This window comes from Diabrotica virgifera, chromosome 9 (genome assembly GCF_917563875.1).
Source record: "Diabrotica virgifera virgifera chromosome 9, PGI_DIABVI_V3a".
Taxonomy (NCBI): Eukaryota; Metazoa; Arthropoda; class Insecta; order Coleoptera; family Chrysomelidae; genus Diabrotica; species Diabrotica virgifera.
In genome coordinates, this window is record NC_065451.1 from 219,352,216 (window position 1) to 219,366,105 (window position 13,890).

Genomic DNA, 13,890 nt, shown 5'->3' on the forward strand with positions numbered 1-13,890 from the left:
ACTGACTGACAGTCAGGAATGCCATCGGTTATTGAAAGAATTATGGTACGACGTTGCCAAATTATCGTGTTTTCTTGGAAACTATGTACAATTTCGTCAAAAATAAAAATGCGCATTGAATGAACCATTTGTCAATTAGTGCTTTATTTTTAATATCCTCATCCAGTTCTGAACGGCAATACAACCTCCACTGATCGTCAATTTTTTGAATCAATTCAAAGTTTAATTCAAAATATCAACCCCTCTGTGGCTCAGTGGTAAGAGAGCCTACCTGCGTACGTATCCAAGGGTTGTTGAAAAGCCCTATCAACATACAAATGCATAAGTTTAAAATTATAAATAAACAAAGAATATGTGTGTACCTACCATTATATGATTTCAACGAAAGAAATATATTTTCAAACTTCACTTTCAACATTTTACCCAATCGCACCTAGAGAAGGAAAACTTCAAAAATGCTCTAGACAGTTACTTAGCTACTAACGTCTGAGTCGGCTAGTTTGGTCAGGACGTGTGTAGAACTGACCACGAGAAGAATGGTCTGGTGGGAGCTCTGTCGTGTCAGGTGATCAGGTCGGGATGTGTGTAGGCGCGTTTTTACAATGAGCATCTGCAGGTTTTGATTTTATAATCAAATACATACGTGAAAGTCTCTTACAACTCCATCTGTGAATCCCCGAATACACCATAATATAGGAATCCTTAGCCTAGTAAACAATTTTCACTGAATACGTCAGCATTACAATGGCATTAATTTTTTCTATTCCATCAATTACTATTTTTATAATTCATCTTACAACAATAGCGAAGCCGAAAACAATATCGGACAACAATATTGTCGACAACAATATCGAAGAAGAGGTAAAAGACCAAATAATTAGAGCCAGTAGAACGGCCGGATGCCTAAACGACACAATTTGGAAAAACAAACACCTAAGATTGGAAACAAAGGCCCGAATATATAAGTTAGTTATTAGACCAGTTATGACTTACACGGCCGAAACAATACCAGATACAAGCAAAACATGAAGACATCTGGAGACCAACGAAATGAAGATCTTAAGATCTTATGAGAAGGATTGCTGGAGAAGGACTACAGGACATGGTAAGAAGTGAGGAAATCAGACGCATATGTGGGGTAGACAATATAAATACCTGGGTAAAGAACAGAAAATAAGAGTGGAATCCACACATAAGCAGGATGTCTGAATCAAGGATAGTAATTTAGCATAGCCAGGGACAAGTCACCGTTAAGGCCGCGTCCCACCATCAAATAATTTGATCAAACTGGTTTGAGCAAACTGAAAGTGACAAGAAAATGACAGTTAGTGACGTCACATCCTGAGTGTTCATTGTGGATAATAATGAAAAATTTTAATTTTAAATAAAGTACAAACAAGTTAGACAACTCAATACAAAAAATTTGATCAAACTAGACTGATAGTGACAGCACAGATTTTTAGAATTTCAAAAAAACTGCAATTGTGACGTCACTTTGACGTACTTCCTCAAGTACGTAAAGTTTGCTCAAACTATTTGATCAAATTATTTGATGGTGAGACGCGGCCTTTAGGCAGAAGAAGTATAGGACGCCCAAAGAAAAGATGGAATGACAATTTAGGGGCAGAACGAAAGGCACTGTCGAAGAAAAAGAGGCAGTACTGCCTATAAAAAAGAAGAAGAAGATAATTCATCTAGTGATTCGTTAAAAAAATGTTATTTATATTTTTTTATAACAATTCAAAGAAAAAATATGTTAGAATTCGATAATTATGTTAAAAGTGGCAACCCCGCTGATAGGAATAATTCATACCGCAGTGTGCAGTGTCGCCAACACCAATTCATATCGGCGGTATCTTTGAAGTTTAAATAGTGAAATAATGCTCCAGATTAATCATGTTGAAGGTGAATATTAAGGCAAGTATAATTGTTTTTCGTTCAATTGTTCAACTTCTTGGTATTTTAAGCTATAAGTCGAAGTATTTTAGCTTTTAATCGATTGTTTAATTTAATTTGTTTACACTACATATTTTATTCCAAAACGACCACATCCTATTTAAACTACGGGGGTTGTATGAAAAATTGTCCAGAGACAACAACAAATTGGGGCTATGTAGTTATATTAAAGAGATACTACTTATTGTTAAAATCCTTCATTTAATCATTGGTAATTGTTGGCTTCGTAATCCATCTACATATTATTTCTCATCTCGTACTGTCTCTGTATTTAACTTTTTTATTGTATGGGACAATTTTATTCTTTAGTCTTAGTCTATCACTGGGACGTGGGACATTGGGTCAATATTTATTTTTTTGTTCACTACATTTTGAAGGTGTGTAATTTTTCTTCGAATGCTTTACCGACTGTTAGTATTGCAGTGGAATAATTTCTTTGTGTTTTCTCTCTATATGTACTTTTTTTTCGAAGTGAATTATATTATTTTTTACTATTTCTGCTGCTCCCCCGTGTTTCTAGGGTGAAAAGCTCGATATATTTAATTTTGATATCCTCTGACTTTACAACTTTCAAGTCCGCCGACACGGCTCCCGTGTTCAGTGTTCACACTGCTGTTATCAAGGGGTTATCCATAAACTACGTCGTTGAGAAGAGGGAGGGCTTGCTTCTTACGACGGAGTACGACAGGGGGAGGGGGGTATGAGTGCCCATTCGACGTCGTTTAATATATTGGTATATTTAAATTTGTCGCTATTGTGTATATAAAAATAATTTTTTACTAGCTTCTACCAGCATTAAAGTATCAGATATTCATATAAAAACGTATAGTTTTTGATATGGAATTGAAAATAAAACAAAACGTTTACGAATAAATATACCTTTGATAAAATTAAATGAATAATTCTATTATAGATACTTTTATCGCATACTTTTCATTTCGTTTTTATCAGTCACGGCGTTAAAATAATATTAGGTAGCACTTTTGTTCAGGACAACAAACAATAAGACATTGTTCTTTGGGTTTAAACAATCAGTTCTATATTCTATATACAGAACAACGTCTGGAAGCAAAAAAATATTAAATTGTTAGTTCATTTATGTGCTGCATACTGTGTGTGAAACAACAGTTCTGAAAGAACGAATAGCAATAAAATATTGTTTTCTATTTAGTTAGTAAGTCGTATTTATACTTTAGAAGAAATGGCATTGAAATCAAAACAAAATAAATATAAAGATTTATATGATGCAGTTAAGAAAGCATACCCCGCAAAATCTTGGTCCAATGCTATTTTAATGCATTCATTTTTTTCGAATACTAAGAAAACTAATAGACTTTTGAAAAATTTAAAAGCAGAATGAAAGACTGCATTATTGCCGAGGGCCAAAAGTTCCTGAAAACATCTATAATGTTTATTTTAAGTTACAGAGGTGAAAAAAAGAGAAAGTTTTGTCTGATTTTTCATTTCAAATATTTCATTCAAAAGAAACCTTTTGTTTATTCTAAGGGACTTTCAACCCTCGGTAATAATGTAATCTTTTATTCTGCGTTTAAATTTTTCAAATTTATTTATTAGTTTTCTCAGGATTCGAAAAACATTAATGCATTTAAATAGCATTGGACCAAGATTTTACGCCTACCCCCTCATATTTGATTAAAAAAAAAAACAGAAATAATATTGATTTTTGTTAAATCAATGAAAGGGGGCTCGTGAGTTGCAACGACGACGTCGACATAGCGGGGGGGGGGGGTCGTTCCTAAACGACGAATTACGACGGAGGGGGGGAGGGTATTAAAAAGTTTAAATTTTTTACGACGTAGTTTATGGATGCTCCCCAATCAGGTGCCACCGACACGGCTACCGTGTTTACATTTCAACAATTTTCCAATGACTGTATAAATGAGCACATGAGACAAATATCTGATATTGGCCCGGAGCTGAAAGTGAAAGTGTATAGGCTATGCTTTTTTGTGAAGTGTGTCTCTGACATTAAACATATATAGATGTTTTGGTTGTTTAAGATATATAGTATTTAGGTCTCTCCTGCTGTTGATGTAAGTCTCAAAAGAGCTTTGTCTCTGGTCATTTCATATCTTGGAGATTTGCTGGAGAACCTTTTACTGGCCTTTAGTTCGTCCTATATTTATAATGCAATTAATTATTTTATTACCTTTTCGTACAGGTTGCTGAACCTTAGCGTTACTCTATACACTTATAGCTATTGTATATGGTTTTATTTTCTTTTTTATATATCGGTGTTTAATAGGTTTTCCATTCTTCCGTTATTTTTCGTAGTAATACATTAATTTGTTAAACATGTCCTTTATGACCCTAATTTTTCTGATCCATTTGTTAATTCTATTGGTTCCCCATGTATTTCTATATTAAGTATGTATTTCTTCTCTGTTCTGCTATTTGTTTCGATTTCCTTGCAGCAGTTCTTTGGTTGATGTTTTTTTGTCTTTTCTAATATTGTCTATAAAGTACCCCGCACAAACCTTATGGAAATTAGGTCCCAGTGGATTTAGTTCATTCTTTGGGAAAATACTCTTTGAAGCATTGCGATGAAAAGTTCTCATGGGCACATCTCGATCGTATGGAGGATTTTCAAGATATAGAGATAGATATTCAAGAATACCGGGTATTCCAATTCCCTGAGTTACTGGTTATCTGGCAACATGTAGAAGTTTGGATTAAATAAAAGTACTAGTAGCCTAGGATTTTTTTATGGCCATCCAATGGCGACCTTTACTTTGACCTTTACCTTCAATGAACCTCATCTTCTAGAGTTTCAAGGGTTTTCAGCATTAAATTGATATAAATAAATTACTCATGGGTTTTTGGGATCGCTAAACACGAATATGCCATCAGAATTGACCTCCGGAGGACGTGGTGACCAGGGCCATTGCAAAGGACGTCATCTTCTAGAGTTTCGATGGTTTTCGGCATTTAATTGATGCAAATGAATTACTGGAGGGTTTTTTGAGGTCGCTAAACACGAATATGCCACTAGAACCGACTCCCGGAGCACCTGGCTTCCAAAGTCAATGAAAGGGGCTCCTGGAGTTTCGAGGGTCCTTGGTACTACATTGATGCAAACGGATTACTCATAGGTTTTTGGAGTTGCTGAACACGAATACCCCATCAGAACAGGCACCGGAGTACCTGGTGCCTAAGGCACGTCATGCTTTGGAGATTCGAGAGCTTTCGGTACTAAATTAATGTAAACTGATTATTCACAGGTTTTTTGGGGCTGCTGAACGTAAATACGCTATCATATTCGACACACAGAGCACCTGGTGCCTAAGGGAGGTCTTCTTCTGGAGTTTCGACAGGTTTTGGCATTAAATTGACGCAGATGGGTATTACTCATGGGTTTTTGGAGCTGCTGAACAGAAATACGCCATCAGAACAGATACCGGGGTACCTGGTGCCTAAGGCACGTGAACTTCTGGGGTTTCGAGAGTTTTCGGTACTAAATTGATGCAACCGGATTACTCTTGTGTTTTTGGGGTTGCTGTACACGAATATGACTTAGATAAAAGACTCTGGAGAATCTAGTGACCACGATGAATAACACTATCAAAATAGAATATAGTAAATCGATCTTAAAATAAATGAAGGAAAAACATTGTCAGGTATAAATTGAGTTTATATTTATAAATAATTAAAACAATTGAATAGCACAACATAATTATTTTAATAAAAATCTACAAATAGCAAAAAAACTTTTCACCAATTTGTACGCTTTCTTTGAACAGCAACTCAGAAAACCTCCGAGTACTCGGTGTGTACCAATCTGTTTGCTCTCAGGGATGTCCCTGACTGCTCTCCTCCAGTTATCCACCTTTAATACCTCTTTAGTATCAGCTCTCACTTCGTCTATCCACCATTTCCTTAATGTTCCTACTGGCCGACGACCATAGTTCCGCGTTCTGCTAGGTGTTCTGTCATTATTTATTCTTATAAGGTGACCTGCCCAGCGAAATTTTTTGTTTTTGCTAAATTTGCCGTAATATTGGTATACCTAATTCTTGGTTGAACTGTTAAGTTGGTAGATTGCCATGATACGTTGCAGGGTTGGTATGTCGAGTTGAAACACTGACTCTAACTTATAACTGTATTTATGATTTACAACATCCATCAACATAAGGTTACTAAGATGTTGTTTTCGCGGGGTAGTCCTTCAGGACACCCTTCTCGCATGACTACTAACTAGCATAGTAACGATCTTAATCTTAATATGAATAATAGCATTACTATAATGCCCATATTAATCTCTCTGTGGGCTCTTTATAATATCTTCTTATAATTCGGACTTTGAAAAGTAAACGATACGTGAGTCTCTGCGAGGTCACACAAACAAACTCCGTCAATCAACCTTTGTTTTGTTTGCGTATGTAGAAACAACATTTGTTGTAATAAACTAATTACTTAAATTATATACAATTTTTAGATACATATTATATTATACAGTAAGGGTTTTTTCCCTTACTGTACAGAACCTTATTCTCCATATACCATTGTTGCAAATCGGTTTCAATATCCTCCTTAACATCTTTCAAAAGTATTAATAAGGTGTATTGTCTTTTCTGTCATGATCCATGTTCTACGCCATATGTTGCTGTTGGCAAGGGCGGATCCAGGACCGATTTTCGGGAGGGGCCATGAACTTTTTTTAAGGAGGGGTACCGGAGGGTCTAGGTCTGGGGGTAATTTTTAAAAATTAGGATTACAATAGTGAGTTTTAAGGCACTTTTCACACACTTTTGAGTACCATAGAGACAAGTATAACTTATAGTTATTAAAGTATTATTAAAGTACCGATTCCTACACATTTCTTCGGATCCATGTGCAGTTATTTCAACAAGTTTAATACTATTTTTCCCAATCCTTCTACTGTCAGGCGTTGTTTTTCCCCTCTTTATATAGATGATTTTCACTAATTATTTTTATATTATCATAAGCGTCAATGTACTTGACAAAGTCTTCACGAATGTTGTTATTGTGTATGTGTCTCAAATTTAGAGAAAGCTGTTCCACGTGGGATACGTCGGTAATTTCGTAAAATATGACAGAGTAATAATTTGCACTTTGAACCTGATTCATTATTTGTTCAAATATTTCTTCACCACAACATGTTAGTTATCAATTGATTTTGACTGATGTTACTAATGTATGTTGCTCGGGAAGATGCTGTGGATTGGTGTTGTTTAAGGGTCTTATCTTCTGATGCGAATTTGAACCTGAACAATTCCCCTCATTGCTAGGTCCAGCATCTTCGTCTAGAAAGAGAAGGCTATCATCACAATGGCCTCTTAGAGGAATATTTTGTCGACCTAAGAACACTATAGATTCTTCTACTATTTGTCATAGTCTTTCTCTATTTTCTTGTTTCTGTTTAGAGTTCTGAGAGTCTATCTAGTTAATGACTGACTTTTGTGGGTTGCGATAACTTTGTAGAAAATCCAGCCCAACCTGAACGCACTCCTTGTGGTATGATGTTTTTTCATGGGTTTGTACGGCTCCGTCTTTGACCATGAGTTTGGCGAAACATGTTAAAGGTTTCTTGACAAGGCTTTGGGCTATCATCCCTTTCCTGTGACCATATTTTTCGTTAGAAAAATAGAACGCAACACTTATAAAGTCTCCTTTGACTGTGCGAAAGTACCAACCAACTCCTTTGTTCTAAGTGCTGGTGACCCAAGTAATATTTCATTTCCTTTTTATTGTTTATGTGTACCTATGTGAATATGGAAATTGATACGATTTTGATGGCTGCCAAAGGTCGTTATAAAAATTGGCACTATGTAAAATTATCAACATTTTGATTTGCAAAACATCCTATGTCATTCTTGAAGCTTTCCTTACTGCTTTTGTTCAACTCTAGTCCAGAAAACATATTTATCTCCTGTTTTATACATATACAGCGTGTCTACTTGAGTTGGAAACATATGGGAAACTTTTTTATTATTAATTTTACGAAAAAAAGTTATTCTTTGTAAAAAGTTCTGCATGCCCCAAAACCTAAGATTCAATCATCAGATATCAAATTTTCTGAATATTATACGAGGTATGTCAAAAAATATGAATTTCGGTCAAGGGTAAAGTACCTTTATTTCTCTCAATATCGAAAATTCTTATGATAAAAAGTTGTTTGGAATTAAAAACTAAGATCAAATATGCAATTACATGCTTCTTATTGAAAAAAAAAATTTTTTTCTCAAATTTAAGGATACCCAACATTGTTTTTAATTATTACAAATATGATAACTCGTTTATTATTCATTTTACGAAAAAAAGTTATTCTTCGTAAAAAGCTTTGCATGGTCTAAAATCTAAGACACAACCATGATATATCAACTTTTATTAATTTTATACGAGGTGTGTCAAAAAATATGAAATTCGCTCAATATTATAGCACCTTTATATTTCACAGTATTTCAATTAGAAGGATGTAATTGCATATTGACACATAGTTTTTAGTTCTAAACAACTTTTTTAATAACTGTTTTATATTGTGAAAAATAAAGGTACTTTACTCTTGAGTGAAATTCATATTTTTTGACATAACTCGTATAAAATTAATAAAATGTGATATCTGTTGGTTGCATCTTCGGCCTTATGACCTACAGAGCTTTTTATAAAGAATACCTTTTTTTCGTAAAAGTAATAATAAAAGAGTTATCGTATGTGTAATGAATCAAAACGAAGTTAGTATCAATAAATTCTGAGAAAAATTTGGAAAATATTTTTTTCCAATTAGAAGCATGTAATTGCATATTTGAGCTTAGTTTTTATTTCCAAACAACTTTTCAGAATAAGCATTTTCGATATTGAGAGAAATAAAGGTACTTTACTCTTGAACGAAGTTCATATTTTTTGACATATCTCGTATAATATTCAGAAAATTTGATATCTGATGATTGAATCTTAGGTTTTGGGGCATGCAGAACTTTTTATAAAGAATAACTTTTTTTCGTAAAATTAATAATAAAAAAGTTTCCCATATGTTTCCAACTCAAGTAGACACGCTGTACATGTGTATATATGTTTGAAACTAAAAACATTTGAACTGCACATATTTAAATTTATATTTTTTTAAATTCTCGGAGGGGGCCATGGCCCCCTCCCTGGATCCGCCCTTGGCTGTTGGTCGTATGATGGTTTTATACACTCCTGTATATCATGAGTAAATTTCACGTATTTGTCGATCACGAACTTTTTTCAAAGAACCCATCATGGGTTCGTTTATACAAGATTATTTAGTATTTTTTTTTTTCAGTACATACTTTGTAAATTAATTACAAGAGCATAACAATGGAAGAAAGTTCCTGGTCCTGGTAACCCAACTGATTGAACTGATTAAATAAACCTACTGCCGTGTCGGCCGTATCTTAATCGCCGGTATGTTGATGCGTGGCGTGCGCGAGCGCGCGCACTTACAGTGCCCGACCTATTACGTAAGCGTTCGGTGGATCTCCAACTCCAGCGGGACCCGGGATCAATAAAGTTTTAGTTGACAAACGAAATCTAGACGCAAAAACACAGTGTCAGTTCTATTTTGCCGTATTTTGTTTTAATCACCATTTATACTCCAGCGATGACTCAGAGTAAGTCCACAAACGAGTTTTATTTTGTCAAATGTCGAATTTTACGTAAATACTTCGTGTTTTTGTCGTTTCTGTTAGATTTCCTCGCACAATGTTGTAATCGATGACGTCACTATGTTCTAATCCGAGGGAATTATGTGTATTGTATTGTAGAGACCTACATAATAGGATGTTAAGAATAGCTTTGTACCGGTTGATCTTTTTATTTATATCATATTATTATATATTTATGTATATATCTCTATCAAAGCCTATTATTCTAGCGCCTATATATTATTATGCGTTTAATAATCTTTATTTATTTATTTACATAATTTAAATTTTCAAATTTATCTAGTAAATTATCGTATTTTTTGAATTCATTTGAAAATGTAATCACGTAATCTGGATCAACAAATTGCGTATTGGGAAGAATTTCTGGATACACCCTCTGGATATGGCGAATGGGATTCAAGGTCAAAGCAACTCTTTGTTTATATAAATATTGCGTAGTTTCTGGATTTTGATTCTTCTTCCATCGTCCATTTTGTCGATATGGCCTTACTAGCTTAGTTTTATGGTTGCAGTGAGGGTTTTCGAGAAACGAAAAGTAAGCTGAAAGCAGTTTTTTTATATAAATATTGCGTAGCTTTCGATTGTTCGAATTTTTGTTTTATTATATCCTTCTTGACGAGATAGCTCTATTGGTTCAGCTTTATGTTTCCCCTTAGAGTTAAAATGGGTTTCTCGAATAGTCTTTTCTTATTTTATCGTGTGATTATATTATTATTTGGTTCTTTTTAGTAGTTTTTCACGATTAGTAATATATCTCAGAAAACTAGGAATTTAAAGATGGAAAGTTACTGGCCTCTATTTTTCAACTGGAATATCTTGGAAAAGTCAATACAAAAGGCGTACCGCCCCTTAAAGCCTTCAAGCTTAATACTTCTACTTTCTTTAAATTGGGGACCAAAACATATTTGCCTAATAAGCATCAAAAAAGGGACTTTGGAAGGAAGTAATGAAGCGGGTAATTGACGTAATTCTTACTCTTTCCGGGTGCAATTTAGCGTTTCGAAGACATGTTGGTAGTTTAGATGAAAGTGAATCACAAAAATGTAATTTTTTGTCGGTGGTTCTTTTACGAGCTAAATATGATACCCGTGTTGAGCTACACCCCCACTTGCAAAAATTAAAAAACAAATAGCGCTGATTTATGAGCTTTCATATTCCGCACATCAAAAATTTTGAGCTCGTTACACTAAGCAGGAATTTAATATTTTAGTAGGGGGTCTGGCTCTGGCTCAGCCCCCCACTACTTAAGAATAGGGATATTGAATAGATCTTTGAGTTTATATGAATAGTTTCGATTTTTGAGCTCATTCCCTTCACCCCCAAACAACCCTTTAATTGATTTAACTTAAGAGAAACATGCTGAAAAAAATAAAATACAGGGTGTCCCGAAAAAAATTGGTCATAAATTATACCACACATTCTGGGGTCAAAAATAGTTCGATTGAATCTAACTTACCTTAGTACAAATGTGTTCATAAAAAAAGTTACAGCCCTTTGAAGTTACAAAATGAAAATTGATTTTTTTCAATATATCGAGAACTATTAGAGATTTTTTGTTGAAAATGGACATGTATCATTATTATGGCAGAAACATCTTAAAACAAAATTATACTGAAATTTGTCCACCCCATAAAAATTTAATGGGAGTTTTGTTCCCTTAAACCCCCCCAAACTTTGGTGTACGTTCCAATTTATTTATTATTGTCGTACCATTAGTTAAACACAACGTTTTTAAAACTTTTTTGCCTCTTAGTATTTTGTCGATGAGCCAGTTTTTATCGAGATGCGGCTTCTTTTTTAATATGTTTACATACAAATTTTAAGGGGTTTTTGTTCCTTTAAACCCCCCAAATGTTTGTGTACGTTCTAAATAAACTATTATTGTGGTACCATTAGTTAAATACAGTATTTTTAAAACTTTTTTGCCTCTTAGTCTTTTTTTGATAAGTCACCTTTTATCGAGATGTGGCTTCTTTTTCAAAATATACCTAAAAATGTAAATTATAAATAAATTTTCAGATTATTAACAGGTCGCTACAATCGTACTTAACCATATACAAATATGTGGTGGATTCGACAAATATTCAAAATATCTCGATAAACACTGGCTTATCGAAAAAGTACTAGGAGCCAAAAAAGTTTTAAAAATATTGTGTTTAACTAATGGTGCCACAATAATAATTTAATTGGAACGTACACAAAAGTTTGGGGGGGGGGTTTAAGGGAACAAAACCCCCATAAAATTTTTATGGGGTGCACAAATTTCACCTTAATTTTTTTTAAGATGTTGCTACCATAAGAGTTCCACATGTCCATTTTCAATAAAAAAATCTCCAAGAGTTTTCGATATATGAAAACAAATCGATTTTCATTTTGTAACTTCAAAGGGCTGTAACTTTTTTTGTGTGTACTATTGTATATAGGTAAGTGAGGTTCAATTAACCTAGTTTTGACCCCAAAATCTGTGGTACAATTTATGACCAATCTTTTCGGGACACCCTGTATATCGTATCGCGGGTATAATTCCTATAGCTTATATATTCTAAGAATAAACTCTTAAATCCCTCGCATTTCGATTATTAAGCTACAACCCCTTCGCAAGAAAACCACCACATTTTCCCGGCTTAAAGGAAAATTGAACTTAAAATGCATTAAATTAATTACTTGCAGTCACTGAAGGTGAAAATTAACTATTACCTTCAATGTCGGTGAACCTTCATCGATTTTCACGAAAATTGGTGAGTGGTTATAGGATACCTCAAGAAACAAAGGTGACGTGGTGCTATCTTGCGCCTTTACCCTGAGGGTGGATACCGCCCCTTCTCGGGGGTGAAAATTATTTTATTAAAAATAACTGCACAAATCGATAGAAGGACAAATTATATTATATTATATATAGAGTTATTAAAATAAGTCAATACTTTATGAGTTATTAAAGTTCAAAGATTTTAATTATTCGTGAAAAAAAATGCATGTTTTAAAGCGGTTTTTTTGTAAATCACTGAAAAACTCTAAGTTTTTCCAAAAAAAGTCAATAGTAGTTTAATTCGTATAGCTTATATTCTAAGAATAAACTTTTAAATCACGCGCATTTCGATTATTAAGCTGCAACCCCTTCGCAAGAAAATCACCCCAATATAAGCTATACGAATTAAACTACTATTGACTTTTTTGGAAAAACTTAGTTTTTCAGTGATTTACAAAAAACTGCTTTAAAACATGCATTTTTTTCACGAATAATTAAAATTTTTGAACTTTAATAACTCAAAAAGTATTGACTTATTTGAATAACTCTATATAACAAAATATGCTTATAATTTGTCCTTCTATTGATTTGTGGAGTTATTTTTAATAAAATAATTTACACCCCCGAGAAGGGGCGGTATCCACCCTCAGGGTAAAGGCGCAAGATAGCACCATGTCACCTTTGTTTCTTGAGGTATCCTATAAATAACCACTTACCAATTTTGGTGAAAATCGATGAAGGTTCACCGAAATTGAAGGTAATAGCTAATTTTTGCCTTCAGTGACTGCACTATACAAAAGGAATTGCAATTTAAGAGGAAACAGTAGCGATCAACAGGTAGCGAAAACGCGTTCTAAGATTGCGGCTGTAGTTTTGAATATTTTTTCGAGATATTTGGCACACGTATTCGTAATATAATAAAGAAGGGCGGTACAGAGCCCAATTTGAAAAATATATTAATATGTGGAAATTACTCTGTAATTAAATACAATATTAAAAAAACGAGCCTGTACCGCCATTAAGAAGAACAAAAAAATACACTTTCTTCAAATAAATTTTTTTATCCGATGCCTAGATTTTGTGTCATTTTGGAACTACTAAAATTTTTTATTTCATTAGTATGTAGTTCCAAAATGACACAAAATCTAGGCATCGGATAAAAAAGGTTATTTGAAGAAAGTGTATTTTTTTGTTCTTCTTAATGGCGGTACAGGCTCGTTTTTTTAATATTGTATTTAATTACAGAGTAATTTCCACATATTAATATATTTTTCAAATTGGGCTCTGTACCGCCATTCTTTATTATATTACGAATACGTGTGCCAAATATCTCGAAAAAATATTTAAAATTACAGCCGCAATCTTGGAACGCGTTTTGGCTACCTGTTGATCGCTACTGTATCACCTTAATAATCTAAATGTGCGTATTTTGGGAGCTCATAAATTATTAAACGATATGTAGTCGCCAAATAATTAATTTAATGCATTTTAGTTCAACTCTCTCTCAAGCCGGGAAGATGG

At 33.8% G+C, this 13,890-nt stretch overlaps 1 protein-coding gene across 2 annotated transcripts in view; it reads left to right on the plus strand.

The window, feature by feature from the left end:
* The first annotated feature begins 1,893 nt into the window (after nucleotides 1–1,893).
* Nucleotides 1,894–13,890, plus strand: part of LOC126892048 (protein FAM13A) — a 38,120-nt gene continuing 26,123 nt past the window's right edge. The window contains exon 1 of one of the 2 annotated variants that reach the window (XM_050661478.1): nucleotides 1,894–1,917. The gene's annotated coding sequence lies outside the window, so the exon portion shown is untranslated. Of the gene's footprint in view, nucleotides 1,918–9,396; nucleotides 9,570–13,890 lie in introns of those variants that run through there. The other variant, XM_050661476.1, reaches the window with a different exon arrangement.